Source organism: Squalius cephalus (genome assembly GCF_949319135.1).
Source record: "Squalius cephalus genome assembly, chromosome: 6".
NCBI classification, from domain to species: domain Eukaryota; kingdom Metazoa; phylum Chordata; class Actinopteri; order Cypriniformes; family Leuciscidae; genus Squalius; species Squalius cephalus.
The window spans coordinates 16,848,498-16,870,942 of record NC_137127.1 but is presented as its reverse complement, the minus strand read 5'-3'; the positions used below and the strand labels follow the sequence as shown (position 1 = coordinate 16,870,942).

General features: G+C 35.8%; 1 protein-coding gene across 1 annotated transcript in view; it reads right to left on the bottom strand.

Annotated features, from left to right (window-relative positions):
* Nucleotides 1–22,097, bottom strand: part of shank3a (SH3 and multiple ankyrin repeat domains 3a) — a 268,933-nt gene extending 246,836 nt beyond the window's left edge. Inside the window, exon 1 of the mRNA XM_079874288.1 lies at nt 22,033–22,097. The gene's annotated coding sequence lies outside the window, so the exon portion shown is untranslated. The remainder of the gene's footprint in view (nt 1–22,032) is intronic.
* Between the last annotated feature and the right edge of the window lie 348 nt (nt 22,098–22,445).

Here is a 22,445-nt window from a genome sequence, read left to right as displayed (position 1 = left end):
CATTTTACAAACATATATGTAAAACATTAAACATATTACTTATTACATTTAAATAACTTATATTACAGATTAGCTATATATAGCTGAAATGATGTACTGACTAATCAGAACCTAGAATCAAAACTATACCTTTTATAAGGGATCATGCTGTAGGTATGCATATGGTAAGCTTAATTTTAAAAGTATTATCATGTTGATATACTGGAGAGCGTCCTGTGTATCTGCTTTCACCTGCCTCGTTGCAGCAACACACACACCCATGACAGAGGGTCCTGATGGTGAACTGCTGGCGAGTTAGGATCTAACAGCTGTGTATCTGTGTCCCATTGGAACAGACCAGGAGCTAATTAAACAGAATTATTAAGATTTATCTGTCTCTCTCTCTCTCTCTCTCTCTCTCTCTCTCTCTCTCATAGCCAATGATCTCATCAACCTGACTCTCAAAGTTAATCACCAAACTGACTTTTGACTTAATTGCTTGTGTACAAGTCTCATTCAAATACACACACTGGCAAATGCAAACATAACTAGTACAATTGCAATGCACTTTAATAATATAATGGGATCATGATTAAAACTGAAGTAAAAGTACAAGAGTGATATTTTGATAACTTGAAGATTCATTCAATGAACTGTTAATAAAATTATATGAATGCACACATACAGTGTCCTCCAGAAAAGTTTAGGATGGCCCTAGGCAAAGTTGGTTTTTGAATGATTTTAGCATAAATCCACATCATTAATTGACTTTACTCTGCATTTTGGGGGTGCTTTGAAATGACAAAACTATGAAAATATACTTTATGAAATAAAAATGCAATGAATCCAGAGCCCAGAAACAGTTAAATACTGCTATAGCTATAAAGTTATAAAATAGATTAACAAAGCATCTCTACACTGTTAACAATTATTTTCTTCCTCTGTATTATTTGTCTTGTTTTTCAGTAAAAATTAAGTGACTTTTCTTAAATAAATAAATAAATAAATAAATAAAAAGTTGAAGTTTATTTTTCTTACCCCACTGGTATACTTTTTTGTTTGTTTGTTTAAGCCAAATTTTCAGAAAACAAGACTTAATATAAAGTCATTTTGCTTCTCAAATTAATGTAACAATGTTAACAATGTTTATTTACTGTAAAACAAGAAAAAACTTTTTTTGTAGTGTAACTAGTGTTCTGATTGGTAAGGTGAATAGAAGCTATAAAGGTGTTCAGACCAAATAATCCTCCTAAATGAAATTAAATCCCATAATCATGTCTGACTGTGATGTATACATTATTCATTATTGTGTCAAAAAATAATTAAATGCAATTATTGCTGTTGCCCATGATAATTCATTAGGATAAGGATTTATGCTGATATTGTACAAAAACTTGTTTGCATTTCCAAACTTTTGGAGGGCACCGTAAATCTGTTTAAGCTCATAGCCGATCATTAAGGTCACATTTTGCAATCTGACGAGATACAATAGCAAAAAAACTGGGGGAAGATATACATGCACCCAGTTTCAGTTTTCGTTGGAAAATATGTAAATGAGTGAAGATGGTTTTCACACTGTTAATGTCAACATAATCAGGGTCAGATTCACTTAGTCTTTTAATTCAGTCTTCACATTCTCAGACACACAAACACACACACACAAAGCTCACACTGTAATGCTCATAAATGCTGGTAAGATTTCTAACAGCACCATGCGGCCAGAGGTGCACAGACACACTAATGAACTCTGCAGCTGACCAATATATCATCTTCTCACCCACAGCTGAACAACTTCACATGTCAGATTCATGGCCTCCAGGCACATGTAAGGATATAATGAGGTGAAGAATCCAGCAATAAGGCTAGAAAATACTCAACTGTCTGTCTAAAAGACTTAAGAGTGCACTAATTTGTAGTAACAGAGCACTAAAACCAGTCAATGGTGCTTGCATAACTATTAGTATTGCTCTTAATGGTTAGGTATTTTTCCAAAGCATGCAAGGCAGCATTTCAATGATGGGATTGTTTTGTACATAACTTCAGTCCTAAAGTTATATAAAACAGATCTTTATATTGCACTTAAGTAATCTAATATTACAGTTTGAATATGTCCAAATAACTTTAACAAAATGTCTTGGAATGTTTTATTCTTTTGAATGTGCTATTCAAAATCAAACTGACATCAAAGACTTCGTTGTGATATTTGCATAGTGAATTCTGATTGGTCTTGCCTACAGAATTGTAATTAGCATCTACAGGTGTCTCTCTCATTACAATTTGACCTAAGCAACAACCCAGAACACTCTAGCAACCACAAAGTAAAATGTCAAAGATTACACAGAATACAGAGAACTTCTTGTTTATAGTGCAATATTCATGGAATTTCTATGGACCCATGTCCAGAAAACATACAGTAATACCATGTTGGTACTTTTAGTTCAGTCAATTTATTTCTCTCATTTTTACTTTTAAGGTATAAAAGTCTTACATCTTACATGCACATTAGTTAAAGTGCCTGATCATTTCCCATTACCAAAAGCACTATCTGCAACCAGTTTATTTTAAATGTCAAAAAACAAACACCCGTCTCTCTCACCTCTCAACGAGCATTGACAGAAAGAGCTAAAAAACACAATTAGTGCTGAAGAGCGACTAGCAGCTCTATTATGCAGAAATGCTAATCCATTTCCCACTGAGGCGGCCGTGTTGGAACAATTAACGAGTAGAGGGTGTAATTCCTGTGTTTGATATTGAGATTTCGCAGAGGAGGGACTTTAATCAAGATCAATTGCTTCAAAGCAATCAGGCATTTGCCTTGTTTTGTCCGAATGTTTCACTCCATTGCTCTTTAGGGATTTTCGTAGGGAAAAAAAAGTAATTGTTTGTTGTTTCTTCCTTTCCTAACACACCAGCCAGTTCAAATGTACAGTAAAGGTTTAAATGGAAGGTCTCAGCCAACCAATCCCATAGTAAAGAAAATTCACAAATAAGATATTTTTAATAACTGTTTCTTAGATACCAGTAGAAACTTTGCTTAACTCTTCTGCTTCTCAGAAATCTCACGTGTCTTGAGAAATGTCACAACAGATATTAACAAAGAGCTGTTCAAATCAACTGTTCTGCCAAAAGTCTGCAAACAATAGTCAGAGATCTCAATATAAACTCAAACATTTCTCAACAAATTCTACCAATCCCACATTAGTTGTATAGCTCTGTATTCATTTCTAAGGAAATTTAGGAAAAACATCAGAGACGTTGAAGTTGACATTTAAATTACCGTACCGTACTAGCGGCGATGAAAGCCGATGGTGGTGTCGACTCACATTTGCTGTGTCTGAACAAACAACATTGCGCTTGAACACACCGCAAAAACTACAGTTGACGCACCAGCCTGACCTGCATGAGAAATAATAACTGTCCACAACTGTCCAGATGACAGTAGTCTGTATTTGTCTTTGAACTACGAATGTGAATATACAAACCGTTAACAAAGCAGCGTTTGCTTACCATTTTGAATATTAATCATGTTGATCAGTTAGTCTTCACTTATATTAAAGAGACTACATACGACCATGTTGTTATAAAAATTTGCATACTGGAATGCCTCAAAAAGATGAAGATGTATGTAAATATATAAGCGCCTTCTTTATGTGCCCTCTTGTCTTCATTGTTTGCTAACACACCGCAAGAACTAGCCTGACCGCCTGCTCGACGTTGGCTGATGGCCGACCATCGGCTTGGTGTGTTCCGGGTCTTAGACCTCCAGTGTCCTAAGCTATGAAATGTCAACCGCAATGCAATAATTTCCTCTAGTATGTTTGTTTTGTTGTAACATATTACATTTTTGTATACCCAGACATGTATTTAAGAGGCAAAAAGCAGTCTAAAATATCTCTTATGTTAGAAATAAGTAAAAATGGTCAGTAGGTAATGATGCTGAAATCACTCCCAGTAGTCTGCTCATGACACAATCACAACCCTCAGTGTTACAGGGCACAACATTAAAATCATCTTCTGCGGTCCACCAGTTCGGAGCAAAGCAAAATCTCACTTGGAGCAAAGAGCAGTTATAGACTCGGGTCCAGACAAATCATAAGTTTGCACCTGTACGCTATTAACTACACCCTCCCTAAGGACAGTTTGCAGGGATGGAGCTTTTAACTCTGTCTTTAGAGGGGAGTCTGTTCAGATGGGTTATTAAATCATTCTGATTTCTATCAGCACTCCCATCTTCCTTCTTTTCTTCAGAAAATTAAAGAGTTATAGAAAAGTGAAGGGCACTATGAAGCTTTTGACATGTTAAATGACTTAGTTAATTGTGCATATATATTATATATATATATATATATATATATATATATATATATATATATATATATATATATATATATATATATATATATATATATATATATACACACTCACCTAAAGGATTATTAGGAACACCTGTTCAATTTCTCATTAATGCAATTATCTAATCAACCAATCACATGGCAGTTGATTCAATGCATTTAGGGGTGTGGTCCTGGTCAAGACAATCTCCTGAACTCCAAACTGAATGTCAGAATGGGAAAGAAAGGTGATTTAAGCAATTTTGAGCGTGGCATGGTTGTTGGTGCCAGACGGGCCGGTCTGAGTATTTCACAATCTGCTCAGTTACTGGGATTTTCACGCACAACCATTTCTAGGGTTTACAATGGTGTGAAAAGGGAAAAACATCCATTATGCGGCAGTCCAGTGGGCGAAAATGCCTAGTTGATGCTAGAGGTCAGAGGAGAATGGGCCGACTGATTCAAGCTGATAGAAGAGCAACTTTGACTGAAATAACCACTCGTTACAACCGAGGTATGCAGCAAAGCATTTGTGAAGCCACAACACGCACAACCTTGAGGCGGATGGGCTACAACAGCAGAAGACCCCACCGGGTACCACTCATCTCCACTACAAATAGGAAAAAGAGGCTACAATTTGCACACATATATACACACATATACATATACACACATACACACATACACATATACATATATATATATATATATATGTATGTATATGTGTGTATATGTGTATATATGTGTGTGTGTGTATATATATATATATACACATATATATGTATATGTGTGTATATGTATATGTGTATATATATGTGTGTGTGTGTGTATATATATATATATATATATATATATATATATATATATATATATATATATATATATATATTGTGTATATATGCACAATTAACTAAGTCATTTAACATGTCAAATGCTTCATAGTGTCCTTCACTTTGCTATAACTCTTTACCAGGACATTTTCAGAGCACTTCATGCTTCCTTCATTTTCCAGCAGGATTTGCACCTGCCCACACTGCCAAAAGAACCAAAACCTGGTTCAATGACCATGGTATCACTGTGTAATTACTGTGTGATTTCATGTAATATTCTAATTTTTTGAAATCCTGTTTTCGTGGGTTTTATGAGCTGGAAGCCCAAATTATGTACAAATAAACAACTAAATACTTGAAACCGTTTAAGTTTTGGGCCCTGAATCTATAATCTATGGAAGTTTAACGTTTTGAATGGAATTATGGAAATAAATAAACTTTTCCATGATATTCAAATTTTTTGGAAAGGGTCTGTATATATATAAATAAAAGCTTCTTTTTTCTTCTTTTTTTTTGGTAAAGTTGTAAATAGTAAAGTGCCTAAGACTTTTGCACAGTATAACCGTTCAAAAGTGAAAATTCAGTTTTGACATCACAGGAACAAGTTACACTTTAAAATGTATGAAAATAGAAATTAAAAGTTTAAAATTGTAATAATATTTCAAAATATTGCTGTTTTTACTGCAGATTTTACTGCATAGATTTTTTAATACTTTAATTCAGCAAGGATGCATTAAATTGATCAAAAATGACAGGAAATGACACCAAAACATTTTATTTAAAATGAAGGATCATGTGACATTGCAGTCTGAAGTAATGATGCTGAAAACTCAGATTTGACATCACAGAAATAAACTGCATCTTAAAATATTAAATTGACAACAGTTATTGTAAATGGTAATCACGTTTAACAATATTTCTGTTTTTGACCAAATAAATGCAGCCTTGATGAGCATAAGAGACTTCCTTCAGAAACAATTGTTACTCTTATTATATGATTTTTACCAGTGCATATGTTTTCTTAAAGTTTTTACAGGTTTAGTTCACTTTTGGGTACAAAATTGTCCTCAAAATATGGTTAAATATGCACACAGACAGACATTTCCATTTCGCTCTCCGACTCACTCTTTCTATCTCTCTTTATTCTATTATGAAGGCTGGACTTTATTTCATTTAAATGCCATAGAGTCATGTCGAGATGGATGGAAGTAATACCACAGATAATGAAGCTTTGATAATGAAGCAGCTAATCCGAAAAGACCAAGAACTTGTGCATTTGAAACAGAAAAACCAACCAGCAGCTCAATGAACGTGGGGTATGTTTATGTTTTGCATATGAAATGTCTCTCGGACTGCTGGGATTCTATGAATTGAAAGGTATCATGAAAAGACCACTCAATCCTGCTCCACAGAGGGAGGCAGAGAGCGGTCACATCTCTCAGTCCTAATGTGCTTACAGAGGCATTCATTCATTAACGTCTAAAACAGCAGAAAGACCATTCTCAGCTACAGAGGGGGAACCGAATCAATTTATTTCTATTCCATTTATTAGCATTAATTCACACAATTGAACAGGCAGGACAAAGCCATTTTCTCTTTGGCATAACCAGCCCCCAAAAGGAACAGAAAAGGGACAATAAAACAAAGATGATTATGCAAATTGAACCTACAGGTATATCAACTAAAAAAAAAACTATGAGAAACGTAATACCACAGTTCTAAAATCTAAAGAGCTGCCAAACCAAAGAGCATTTTAAAGGGATAGTTAGCCAATTATAGTGTGCACTGTGTTTAGTAAAAATAGTATCACATCTTGTATTATATCATCGTACACAACACATTTTTTTTAGAATGAACTCTATTGAATGCGAATATGAAGTGCACTGCCTCACGAGTCTCGAGGCTCTTCTGTGATTGATAGCTTCCTGACCAATAACCATCACCCTCATGTGGCCTCCATCAGTGAGAGTCAGAGGTTGTGAAGTAGGTCATGTTTGCCTGACGCGTCCAATGGCATTACCATGGTGACGGATTGTTAGAACGGGCTGTCAGACTGGCATGACGCAGTCCCGTTCCACCACTGGATGCTGTCTTGCCCCATTTAATGCCCTTTCTCTCTGTTTAACATTGCTGACATACAAATTCTCCCATGGCAACCAATTTAGATGCCTCGGAAGAATCCATTTATCAATTAATAACGTCTAATACTTGACGGAAGGATACTAAGTGTTTGAATTCCTGCATGATGTGAACTGCTAATGAATGCAAAAAGTCTTTCAGCGAGACGCATGCCACAAAATGAATCAAAGCGATTTGTCCTTCATAAGATGTATAGTTCACTCATCATTTGCTCAACCTCATACCATTACGGTCTTATGTTTTCTGTGGAACACAAACGTAGTTCTACCAATAAATAAAAAAATAAAAAAAATTAATTAATTCTAAATAGATGTAGGGTACTGTTAATACCTAATTCTGAATTAGCAGAGCAACTGCTATGTATGTATGTATGTATGTATGTATGTATGGATGTATGTATGTATGTATGTATGTATGTATGGATGGATGGATGGATGGATGGATGGATGGATGGATGGATGGATGGATGGATGGATGGATGGATGGATGGATGGATGGATGGATGGATGGATGGATGGATGGATGGATGGATGGATGGATGGATGGATGGATGGATGGATGGATGGATGGATGGATGGATGGATGGATGGATGGATGGATGGATGGATGGATGGATGGATGGATGGACAATACATTAAAAAACACAATACATACTGTAATACACATCGCACACATCATAGTTCATATATATATATATATATATATATATATATAAACACCTCCTATGAAGAGTTCAATAGACCAACAGTCACCGACACAAAAAAACCCTTAAATCATTTTGTTCTACCACCCGGCACCCTAAACCGACGGCAACAATTGAAATTCTTTAAATAAGAGATGATCAAAAGTTAGTAAAATTGAATGTGCCTTATTTAAAAGATGTGCCTTATTTGGCACTTATTGTGTGCCTTATTTGACTTACCCCTTTAACTTTTCCTGCAACCTTAAAAAGACTGTTTAGCCTTTAACTATTTCTATTTGTCAAAGTAAAATTGCCATTGCCAAACCAAGCTACAATACAAAAGGAAAAAACGGATTCAATAAAAGACTTATAAAATAAAGTCATCATCTTAGAGCATACATTGAATGTTTTCATCTTCCTTAAAAAAATAAAAAACTATTTGTTGAAACTTATTGCAAACGATCGATGCATTTGCTTTAAAACTTAGTTTGTTGTCAATCACAGTTCCCAGATATTTATAATTGTCAGTCATTTCAATATCCACATCATTTATCTTTGTCAACCCTGGACTTAATGTTGACCTTCCAAAGTCAATCAACATGTCCTTAGTTTTTTCCACATTTAACTGAAGGTGGAATTTACAATACCAAGAAAGTTCAATAAAATGTAAAAAAAAAAAAAATGTAAACACCTGCAAGCACACAGGCATGCAATCCAAATGCACTAAAGAACAAACACTGAAACAACACATATACTGTATGTTGTGTCTGTGTGTGTGTGCAAAACAAATCAAATGCGAGAACATTGCCACATACCTGCTGCAGAACTCAAGGAGATTAAGTGCACAAAAAAGCCTGACATCAGCATAAGAAAGAGCAATCTGTGTCCGTGTGCAACTTGAGACTACAGTACAGGTGAGAACCACAGCGTGCTCATGTTCACGGAGTACAATAATGGTGCTAATAGGATCACGCTTACCATCTGTTCCTTGTAGCATGATGCACACTATAAATAGCACTTCAGCTGCAGGAGACTGTGGGAAAGCCCAGGTACTGCCTTGCCTTAAAACGGATCTCCTGTGCAACTGGAAAGATCAGGGGTCAGGGTTGCTGATGGGTGAGCCAATTTGGACTAATTAAACAGCATCTACTCGCAGTGCGGCAATAGACCTAGCAGCTTACGGGCTTTTTCGACATTTAAAGGCAACAGAAAACCTACTTTACTTTCCTAATGTGATGTATTAGCAAGTGCAACAGAAAAATAAATGAGAGTCAGCACTTGACTTTGTGCTTTGGGTTTTGATTGGATTGTGAAACGTATATATATATATATATATAAACAGTTTTATAATAATAAATTGCTCACAATAAGGCAATGACGTATTAAAATAGTGTTTTTTTTATTTATTTATTGATGTTGACTAAGTGTGGAATATATGTGGGTAACAGCAGAGCAAAAGGGATAACTTTGGCACAAACCAAAGATTTTCCATAATAAAGTCATTGTTGGTTATTTCTCAGGTAATTACTGCAGCTCAGATAGGTTAGGCTAATAGCTTTGACCTAGTGCCACTAGCATTGAATTCAAATAATAATTCAAATGATCAATACAAATTGCTTTCCCATGTGGATTCCAACCCAGCCATCTATCTTGTGTTTAACAGAAATAGAGAAATGAATCACAATATGTCATGGTGTTTAACAGACAGTGCTGTGCAAAACTCAATCAGAGTGCAGTGACTGCATCAAGCTAAATAATTCACAACCAAAAGAAGCTCCTTTACCACAATGTCCCATCATTCTCTCTCTCAAACACACAACTTCTGTGTCTTATAAGCACACCGAGTCTGTCTTTCCCTTCAAAGACCACATCAGAAACTCACTGTCACACTGTGATCAACACAGCTGTCAAGCACCTTGCAGAGTCCAAGAGCAGAGATTCAGTGAGACTCTCCATCAACGTGAGCAGGTCCAAAAGCAACTTGCTACACCTATGGCAAAATAATAAATAAATATTGCTTTCCTATGAAACCCCGATTCTGAAATGTATTTTTTATTATTTGCATTATTTTATTAAAATGTGTTATATGAGCAAAATTTGTGTGTAAACTATGTTCTTATGTTAACCATTAGATGTTTTGCATGAAATTCATATGATCCAACAATGAAAAAAAAAAAAAACAAGGTTACACAAGGTTACACACAAACGTAATTATACATTTTAATACCAACTAATATTAATTAAAAACATGTACTTACTGCTTAGGGTTAGGAATAGGGTTTGGTCTAGGGTTACTTGCATGTAATTAGGCACAGTATATGCCAAACTATGTGAATCATTTATCCTTTAAAATTGCTCTTAAAACCTTTCATCATCACTAGTAAAAGTCACCATGATTGATTTCTATAAACAGTAATTTTTTGTCATATAACAGGGTGAACAGAAAAATCAGATGTTATGCGTGTTAAAAATAGCATATTATTAAGACATATTATTATAAAATGTGATTTTTTCCCCCTTAATACTAAGAAAGTTGGCGGGGGGAAACATGTTGCTTTTTTTTGCTCAGAGAGTGACGAAGATCTATGAAGGATTAAAATCAAATCGAATCAAATCATAAAATAAAATAAACTAACAAAACACAATAAAATAATAAAATAAAATAATAAAATGAAATAATTGAAATAAAAAAAAAAAATACAATTATTTACTGTCGAGAAAAATACATAAAGAATAATAAATATTTAAACATATTTTCAGCAGCCATTACTTCAGTGTTGCATGATCCTTCAGAAATCATTATATATACACTCCCACTGGCCACTTTATTTGGTACACTTGTTAGTACTGGGTTGGGCCCTATTTTTGCCTTCAGGCATAGATTCAACAAGGTGCTGGAAACATTCCTCAGAGATTTTGGTCCATATTGGCAAAATAGCATAACACAGTTGCTGCAGATTTGTCTGCTGCATATCAATGATCTCGTTCCATATCCCATCCCAAAGGTGCTCTATTGGATTGAGATCCGGTGACAGTTTGAGTATAGTGAACTCATTGTCTTGTTCAAGAAACCAGTTTGAGATGATTTGAGCTTTGTGACATGCAGGGCGCGTTATCCTTCTGGAAGTAGCCATCAGAAGATGTGTACACTGTGGTCATGAAGGGATGGATGTGGAGGTCAGCAATAATACTTAGGTAGGCTGTGGTTCAATTGGTAGTAATGGGCCCAAAATTTGCCAAGAAAATATCCCCCACACACCATTACAGTACCAGCACCAGCCTGAACCGTTTATTCAAGGCAGGATGGATCCATGCTTTCATGCCATTTATGCCTAATTCTGACCCTACCATCTGAATGTCGCAGCAGAAATTGAGACTCATCAGACCAGGCAACTTTTTTCCAATTTTCTATTGTCCAATTTTGGTGAGCCTGTGTGAATTGTAGCCTCAGTTTCCTGTTCTTGGCAGACAGGACTGACACCAGTGTGTCTTCTGCTGCTGTAGCTCCTCTGCTTCAAGGTTCAACGTGTTGTGCGTTCAGATATGCTCTTCTGCAGAGATCGGCTGTAAAGAGTGGGTTTTTTTTTTTAGTTACTGTTGACTTTTTAATCAAGCTCAAACCAGTCTGGCCATTCTCCTCTGACCTCTGGCATCAACAAGGCATTTTTCTCCCACAGAACTGCCGCTCATTCGATATATTCTCTTTTTCGGACCATTCTCTGTAAACCCTAGAGATGGTTGAGTGTCAAAATCTGCCCATCTGAAACCAACAACCATGCCACGTTCAAAGTCACTTAAATCCCTTTTCTTCCCCAGTCTTGATGTCTACATGCCTAAATGCATGAGCTGCTCGTATGTTATTGGCTGATTAGATATTTGCAGCAGTTGAACAGGCGTTCCTAATAAAGTGTCCGGTGAGATATATACAGTACATGTAGCAGGTTGATGTATAACCCCCGTTGCTTATTGGCTGGTGTTATGCTAAATCTGGAAAAATATCAGGGCCCGGTTGGGGAATTTATTAATGAGAGTGGTTCAGTGGTTCTGGATGCATCATCAGTGGTACCGTTTCTTTGTGGGTCTGTTCCGTTGTGAATGACGGATGGCGTTTGCTTCACCTTCTGGTTTTCCGCCTGCTGTGTGTTGGATGCTAACAATGGTTCCCTCTTTGTTGTCATGCAAGTAGCTGCAATCTCACATGGCGAGTGAAGATGTGTAGTACAGGGCAGTGAATCCGTTTTTGTAACTGCGCGTCCAAGGGTTCCCGTAATTTAGTTTGGGTTGGAATGTACATCTACTGATGTGACTGCACTGCTGTTTTGCCTGGGTCTTGGTTAATTGTGACATAATTTGTGAGTTTACAACATTTGGTTAATTGAGTTTAATACGTTTTGGTTAATTTGTGTATTTTGGTTGTGTCTAAATTGTTATTGAATTGATTTTCTATTTGTAGGTGTTCCTTTTGAGTGGATTTACTTTACCTCTTTTCTTTTTATTTTGATCATTGTGAAAATGTAATAGCTTTTTCTTTTGTTGGCATTCTTGAATGAGTTGATTATTCATGAAGTTTGTACCAGTTAACTTTTGATTTCTTGTGTGTTACTGTTTGTTTTTGTTGTGCGTGCGTGTGTGTGTGTGTGTGTCTGTGTGTTAGACTTCTTCAAAGTGGGAGGGGTTGGCCGTGGTTATGTACTGGTGTGTCCACATGGAGTGCTGCGCTTAACATTTTGTCTTGTTTTCACAAGTGTGTGTTGTGGGTATTGAGTGAGGGGAGGAAAGTTTGCATATATTCAATTTATAGGAAAAACAGTTGCTCTCTGACCTCTTTATTGTTGCTGGCTGCACAATGTTAATGAGGAATCAGCAATTAGATAAGTGACCCTGGGCTATTAACCCCCCTAGCTGACATGTCATTTGACCTTTCGCTATCTAGAGAGAAAAAGAAAGAAAAGAAGTGACTGAGTAATTGTAGGTTAAAAAAGTAGAGGAGCTTATTAAAACCTCCAAGACTGATGGAGAAAGACAGAAAGAGAGGCATACAGAGAATATGATACATAAAATGAGTGACTGGACACCAGACAGAGCGAGAAAATGGCAAAAAGAACACAAGAGAGGAAAGTAAAGATGGAAATAATGGGTCGAGCAGAGAGCTGCATTTTATCCTTTTTTAATACTCCAGTCTGTTTGTTTGAAAGGGAAGTCAGAGATGGCGGCATGACAGAACACACACTGGATCACTATAACTGTCTAGCACATTGTCAAAGGCACAAATACACACCTGCACAAATATTCATCATGCCATCTGTGATGTGGAGGAAATGAAAGTTTCTTCTCTATGCTTTCCTATACAGTGAGCTGTCAAACCGAGACACTAACATGAGACGCTGACAAGGCCTGCATTCAATATGCAGGCGAGTAAGAAAGAGATATAAATGTAGAGAATATATTTAAAGGGGTGGTTTACTGCTTTTTTTCTTTGCATGATTGTGTTTATGGGGTGCAATATAACATGTCTTCGGGGTTTTTTGTTTTTTTTAAAGCCTTATTTTTCATAAATTTCACCTTTATTGTAAGCCGTTTTCTCCTCTGTCATTTGAACGACCAGTTGACTTCCTGATTCTATGAAACCACTCCCTCAGAAACAGGCAATGGGCTCAGATTGGTTAGTTGGGCCAGTGTGTTGTAATTGGCTAAACTGCGTAGTGCACGTTGTTCGGAAACTTCACGCCCATTACCTTTACGGGTGAAAGCTGCATGTGCTCCGGTCAAATGTAAATAATGGTGTCAATACTGCCGTATCAGTTTGAGCCAGAATCAGACCCAGAAAGCAGCAATAAAGAGAGTCAAGCAGAACCTCCGCAAACACGGCTCTTACAAAACGTTTCTGAATGGTAAATTTTTCTATTATTATTCTATTCTACTATTATTATATAAGAATTTCGATACTCTGTTACTTGAAAATGCTACTGCTGCTTGTTAGCTTTTGAGATACGATGTTCTCCTGATTAAACATTTAATATACATGACTGAGTAATACCGTTTTTTTAAAGTTATTGTTTTATCGATTACATATAATTTTTTTTACTTTATACACGTTTGTCTTATACACACAAAATAGCATCGAACTAACTGGCTACTATAAACAAACAGCGTTGGTTTACTTTCTTGATCAAATCGAAAAATTCCGTCATAAAGTATACATGGAAAATACATTTACAAAATTTGTACATAATTACAAATTCAGGTCCAAAATGTTTGTACGCGTTTGTCATAGACACACGAACTAAGTGGCTACTAAAGCCAGCGCTGGCATTTGTTTACGTCCTTGATAAAACTAAAACATTACGTCTGAAATTATACATGCAAATACATTTAAAATTATTAAGTCTTACTTACAGGTTGTGGCCCAACAACTGCTGCCTCTGGTTGTAAAGTTGGAACTGCTACATGTTTTAGTAACAGTTTCTTGTTGAATCCGGCATTGAATTCGTGGAGATTCTGGAAGCTGTCTTCCGTAAAATGCGCAGCACAGAGAGCTAAATTACGATTGTAATTTTCAGGAACATAATCAAACATACATTTTAGCCATTGTTGACGAACTACAGCGTCCGTAGGAAGCCTGAACACAGAAGACCTGACAGCTGGGTGAAAATAACACACTTTCGACGGCATAGCTACAGCTCTCCACTATAACTCTTCCTCTTCGACAAAGCTGCAGAAATATGACCATGCCCCCTTTTTTGCATATTCCGGAGGGAGGGTTGATGTGGGTTAGTTACGTATAAAACCCGGAAAGTATCTCGTTGTAGTCCCATTCGAGTCGTTTTTGTAGGCATTAAACTTCCTGATTTTTAAAAGAAGATATCTCTGCTTACGTTGAACTTTCAGCGCAGCAACTTTGCAGATACTGTTCATACACCAGCAGCAACAGTACACACTATTTAAAATTAAAAAAGTGAAATCGCAATCAACCACCCCTTTAACAGAGGGCACAATGGTGATATTTCATTGGTTGTTTTTGTTAGCTTCTTACCCTGATCCTGGATCTGTAATTAAACCTGAGCAGTTGAACCTATCTAAGAAAACTTGGCCATCACTCAATTCTACTGTACTGGACAATAAACATCCATTTTAAGTTGTAAAGCTTGATCGATTTCAAGAAATTCGTCTAACAAAGGCAAGAAAAAGGTAAGAGATTTCTTTAGATACACAACCATTTAAAAGTTGATTTTAATTAGATTTTTTTTAAAGTAATAGGCATTTAGTCTGTGTTGCAAAAAATACTCTTCCATATAAATGCTATTCTTTTGAAATTTTATTCAAAGAATACTGAGACAAATGCATCAATGTTTCCACAAAAATATTAAGCAGCAGTTGATACTGATACATATTTCTTGAGCAGCAAATCAGCATATTAGAATGATTTCTGAAGGATCATGTGACACTAAAGACTGGAGTAATGGCTTTTGGTATCAAATTGGTAGTTGTTAAATCGAAGTAATATCAGACACAGGTGAAAATGTAATATCAGAGAATGGCAGTTGTTAAATCGAAATAATATTTCACAATATCAGTTTTGACTGTATTTGTGCTCAGATAAATGCCGCCTTAAAAACATTAAGAAATTTCAAAAATTAGTGTATATGTGAGGATATATTTATGGACCCCGTTTTCTTGAATTGTTTTGTCAAATTACAAATTCATGCAAACAGATAAAAAATAGATAGGAAACTCTTAAAACAAGGACTTTTAAACAAGGGTCACAAATTTTACACACACAAAAAAAAAAAGATCAAGAAAAAAACATTTACAAAATTAACTTCTTTTTTTTCCATTTTCCTACTGCTTTATTCTATTTTACAGATACAAATTAATCTATGTTTGAGTAAAGTGACAGTATAAAAGCGTATAGAAATCATAAAAAAAATATTTAATTTAGGAAAAACTTATGCACAAATGTTAATATAATTATTTATTTATATGCATAAAATTATAGTATATTATATTTATAAACATTTTTCCTCATATAGTCTAAAAGGGTTTTTATACTTAAAAATATAGATCTGCCATTACATTTTATGAAGGCAATCACTCAGTGATAATAATATTTGGAGGTCCATGGAATCAAATATTTTGAAAACCCCTGTTCAAAAGAACACTGCCCCCTTGACCTGGCCTTAAATGTTCTGAGCAACTGTTCAATTCATGAGAAGAGAGATACAATTGTGTTCTCTTCACAAAGAAAAGCTCAATCTCTTTGGTAGCGGTGTATCTTTTGATGTTGAGGCCAAGCATCACTAAAACCACTGATTCAGACCACCAGCACAAAAAACAGTGTTTAAATAGCCCTTAAATCTAGTAAACTGGTGTGCGACAGCACATCCTATCTTCTTAATACTAATATAATATTTCCTATCATTTCACAAAAGAATTCAATCTAAACTGACACCATTAAGAGAGAAGCTGGTGTAAAAGACAAACCTGAAGGGCATTTTGCAGTTATCTAACACAACAATTATGTCGACACTATCCTGATTAATATAGTTTTCTGCAGAACCAAGCCCAGCACACAGAAAATAACATTACAGAGTAGGGCTGCACAATAAATTGAAATGATCGAAATATCGCAAATGTATATATCGCGATATGCGTATCGCAACGGCTTGCAATAACTGGGGTCATGAACAAAAGACAAAGAGACAAATCACTCACAGCTCTTGGCTGAATAACTTTTGTAGCTTTAATAAGAACCAGTATATCCATAGAGTGAAAACTAAGCAGTGTTTTATTTTTACATTTGATTATTCAGTTTCTGTTGTTAAATAAACCTAATGTAGGATAACCTGAAACCCTAAACCCTGTGGTTTACACTGATGTTAAAATAACACTTCTTATGCCACAGTAAAACACTGCTGTTCACTTTCAGAAGTTGTAGGGATGCGTTCTTGTCACAAAAGTAATGTGAAACACGTATTTAAGTAAGTAATATAATAGATCATTTAAGTTTACTTTACACACTAAGCATTATTGCATCGCATATCGATTATCGCATTTTTCTTCAATATCGTGCAGCCCTATTACAGAGGCGCATGGATGTCCTCACTTGTTTCTTCAAAATGAAGAGACAGCAGAATAGTGCACTGAGGGAGGAAGAGGAGGACAAGAGTGAGATGATGGAAAAGTTCAGTAGATTGTGAGATTGCAATCTTGCTTTCTGAAGTAATCAGATCCACTATGGAGTCATTATTGGCTTAGGGTGCATCATTTCTGAAGGTAGGAGCAATTTTCTTCCATGTTTTTGTCTGCCCTTTCTCAATGTAACTTGTAATCTTATCACATCTGCAACACCTGTGTCTGATATTCTGTTTTATTCAATTTTCTACTCGAAAAATCTCATTAAACAGCATTGTTTGCATAGCAATGTGTTTGTGCATGCCTCTGCAAGAAAACTATTTTACTGATATTTTTAAAATATTAAATATACATTTAAAAATGTATATATTGATTTATCATATTTGTGAAATGCTTCACAAAAAACTTCAAATTTAAGCAATTTATTTAGTATTTAGTGATCAAATTTAGGGATATAAAAAAAAACAGTATATTTGTTAAATGCATATGCATTTATGTTTCTTAAAAAACAGTTTAAGTAAATTATACAGCTCTAATTTAACTCCATGACACAAATAATCACACTGATGCTAGAAAGATGGTTAGTGACTTTCAACCCAGTCAAACTGATGGTTCCAAAAGTTTCTACTTAAAGAAAATGTTAACCATTGGTATCATACTTAAATCAGATTAATCTACACTATTAACTTTATTTAAATCATTATATTTACTTACATTTATTTATTTACATCTTACCGTGAGAAACTGTCTGACCAGTGTGTCAAGCTTACAACAGTAAATCATACAACAACTGAATACTTTTTATAATAAATTACTCTTCAAAGCGTCTGTGATACTGGATTTCAACCAAGGTCTACAATACCTGGAGAAACTTATCTGTATCTTGGATGGTGCAGGACTTCCCAAAAGTATTTCATTTGAAATGATGCTTTTTGAAGCCATGTGATGTAGTTACAACATCTACCAGCAGCCAGAACTAACCAGTGAAATGTTGACCTCTTGAACACTGTCAAACAAGCAGTACTTGGAACATCCTTTATAGAGTAACACAGAGCAAGTTCCTCAAAATCTTGTGACAATCCTAGGGTTTAACTGCAGAATCCTCCATGGTCATGGACTTACTTAGAGTGCCACCTGCAAACTTTCACACACATTCACAGAGACAGCCTGTCCACAGTTCTGTAATCAGAGTGAACACTATCCTCTGAGATCCTTCCCACCAGAAGCCTCCACAGTTATCGACCTACAAAGCAGATTGAACTAGAACATCTGAACACACAGTCCTCAATGTATGGTGTCTCCTAAAAGTTTCATCCAGTTTCACAGTCTTAAAACTCCAATGAGAGACTGGTTTTGATTTAATATAACATTTGTTCTCTGACAGGTAGAGCTTGAGTCTCCTGAGAGTGTGACGCGTTTATTTACACTGGTTAGAGTCTGAAAGAGGGATAAGATGTGTCAGTGGATAAGCTAGGTAAAATAAATTGTTGTAAACAAATACATTTAATTGAGTTTTTACATAAATATTTAAACATAATAAATCCATATATATATACGGTACAGTATATACAGTAATACATGTGTGAAAGGTAAAATGTGTCACTGCCGCAACTTAGTCATAATCTTTGCCTATATGTACATATTTGCATAATATTACAAATATGATTGATATTACACACATCATAATATTATAATATCAATATTAAATATTTAAACTACATTCAAATATTCTGAATTCTTAAAGGGTTAGTTCACCCAAAAATGAAAATTATGTCAGTAATTACTCACCCTCATGTTGTTCCAACCCCGTAAGACATTCGTTCATCTTCGGAACACAAATGAAGATATTTTTTATTAAATCTGAGAGCTGGATCACTTCTCCATAGGCTTCTAAGGGACTGAAACTTGCTGGCCCAGAAAAGTTATTAAAGAGATCGTTAATATAGTCCAAGTGACTCCAGTGGCTCAATCTTAAGTAAATCAAGCGACGAGAATACTTTTTGTGCGCAAAAACAAAACAAAAATAACGACTTTATTCCACTATTCATTTCCTTCTCTCTGGGCCTCGAGTTGGTTCACGTAGTGTTTTTGCGCAGCGCGTCAGTGTTGTACATCACAGGCATTACACACATGACCAGCGTCGGCCAATAGTGAGCCTACGTGGTGACGTGTAACACAGACGTACAGACGTGTAACACAGACGTGTAACACAGCAAAAACACTACGTAAACCAACTCGAGGCACAGAGAGAGAATGAAATGAATAGTGGAATAAAGTTGTTATTTTAGGGGTTTTTTGCACACAAAAAGTATTCTCGTCGCTTGATATACTTAAGATTGAGCCACTGTAGTCACTTGGACTACATTAACGATCTCTTTAATAACTTTTCTGGACCAGCAAGTTTCAGTCCCTTAGAAGCCTATGGAGAAGTGATCCAGCTCTCAGATTTCATCAAAAATATTTTAATTTGTGTTCCGAAGATGAACGAATGTCTTACGGGGTTGGAACAACATGAGGGTGAGTAATTACTGATAGAATTTTCATTTTTGGGTGAACTAACCCTTTAATTATTTTTCTCGCTAGTTCATTGTGCAGCAAATTTTCTAAAGGGATTGTGCATTAGTAATTTTTTTCATATTTGTTTTTAAATGTAAATCATCTAAATTGTCGCAAATTCCATTTAATAAACCACTTCTACCTGCCTATAGAGACACTTAAGAAAAAGTGGCACATCTTACCCCACTGTCCTCTACTGGTAAACTCATGGTATATTTTAGACAAGTATTTTTTTTTTTCAGACACAAAAATAAGTACTAAATGAAAAACAAAAATATATGGGCCATCAATTTCAATGTAGCCAAGCCTCATTCCAATGTTAATTTCATTTATTTGTACTTTTTTCCATTGCACAGTGTGAAATAGATGAGTTCAGTGTGGCAAAGACTCTATCAGTCTTATTAGTCACAGCTGAAGCTATTTCAGTTATAGCGAGACCACCTAGAGCGCACAACCCAAGGCTGACTTCCAACCAAAAGCAGAAAGTATTATTTCAATAATACAATTCTCTTCTTCCTCTCATCCAAGTGTCACATGCTGTGCACAAATCAACCAGTCTCAATCATGCTCAACCATTTTCTCACTATGAAAGACTGCGTATGTGCGCATTATTCAAGCTAATCAGTCGTCGTATGAATAAACTGACGACATTGGAAAGAAATATGGCCTCCATCTTTTTGATACTTTACAATGAATTTGAAAGGACAAAAAAAGATGGATTAACAAAAGACAAATACATCATTATCCCAAAGGCAAATGAAAGTGAAAGAATGACTGAAAGAAAGGGAGAAAAGAGCTCTTAAAAATTGGTCTACAATAGATAAGGGGGGGGGGGGGGGGTTGGGGGTGACTAAACTACTCTAAAAGGGAAACATTCAGAATCAATGAAGACTAGTTGTGCTAGGTTTTTTGCAAGGATATTACTTACCAGCAGAGTTTACAATACAAACAAATATAATCTGTCACTTTCGTTGTACATACTGGGTTGTACATTTTATGTCATGATCTACTTTTATCCTTGAGTTAAATAGATATTTTAGGCTCACTCCAAGTGCAGTGTATACTCTCACAATGTGAAAAACACAACAGATACTGTATAGTATCTTTAGCACTACTTTATACCCCTTTCAAAGACATTGAGTCTGAATTCACGTCTTGACCAATGACCATGTCGTCTGTTCCTTTTTGGGCACATCATGGCAGTGGATCATCAGATTTAGGTCTGCGAGGACACTTTACATGAGGTTAGATTAATCATTTATGATGATTAATCTAATCTAATAATTTACACATTTGCTTTAGGGAGACGAGACTGTCTTACAGCAGCGTGACGCCTCATAATTAATTTGTCTGAATTCATTTGTCCGTTCTCTGCGTGCAAGTGTCAATGGAGAGAAACAGAGCAAAGTTTGGTGACTCATCAGTTCTGTAACTGCATTATTCAAAGAATGAGCATATCAGCATAGGTAGGGTACAACCTTAACGTGATCAAAGTTTCATGTGCCCATTTAGCATTCCCGAACGCTAAAACGCTTACACACTTTACAGCATATCTGAAACCTGTTGGCCCAAAAGTACACTTAAAAATGTCAGAATGGCATTGCATTTCATAATACAATGTCAAAACATGTGGCATCTGCAAACAAATGATGCTAGACTCTTCTCAGAACTACATTATTTTTCTGAGTCATGTTTGCAAGACTTTTGCCCATCTGGTTAACCATCTGGCACCTTTAAAGCCCCGATCACACTGACAACAACTTGCAGAGACAAAGCAACCAGAAGTCATTCATTTTCAATGAGAGTCTGTGATTTCCAGTGACACGAGAGACAACGATCGTTAGCAACATGATACTGGCATGTCTAACAGCTCGACAAAGTTGAGAAAAGTTTAACTCCATGCAAATGAGCTGCAACATGATGAATCAAGCTCACGTGATCTGAATATTGATACTATGAGTGATTTGACTGTTCTGTATGATGTCTGTGCTCACATACAGCAATACAAACAGGAATCAGTTTGATTTTTCGCATTGCAAATCATTCTTCTTGCATTATGTGCTGCTGTAATTTAAAAACAAAGGCAGCAACCGAATATACACACTTACCTACTTTATAGTATGCATAAACAGTATGTGAAAAGAGTAGTATGTCTGAATTCACAGTATAAACAGCTAGGCAAAATGTACTTGGATAACCTACTACTTCCACAGAGATTCAGAAATGTGCGCATCCAGTGGACACTTTACCATTAGGCCACGGGAGAGGAAATGTGAATGGTAGTGAACTGAGAGTGTAAGTTACATGACAATGAAAATATGACAAATATATAGTCCAGATTACATTCAATTTACACAAGTAATTATTCAAAAGAAGTACATACCTTCTTTCCCTTTGCTGATTCTGAGAAATTGAGGATGAGCAAGAAGTCTTCTAAGGACCCCAAAGTTTGTGCCAGGCTGCGGCCTGGTCTTTCCATTCATCAAAGATCCTCGGACTCAAACTGGTTCTCTCTCATCAAGACAACTTCAGCAAAGATCAACTGGAGCCTCAACATATTGCATCAGGAGTCATTTCTATTCAAATGGGCGAGACATGCAAGTATCAAACTCAGTGCCGTTATTTATTAGATTATTAGATTATTAGAAAGGTGTGTTAGAACTGATGGTTTGCTCAAGGCTTTTGATCTGCTGAATTTAAAACAATGCTATAACTTCTTGCTTTCCTGTATTGTTATATGTAACCGGACAAAGTAGTTAGTTGATTGTGGCATTAATTCTGCTGTTTTAATTTAAT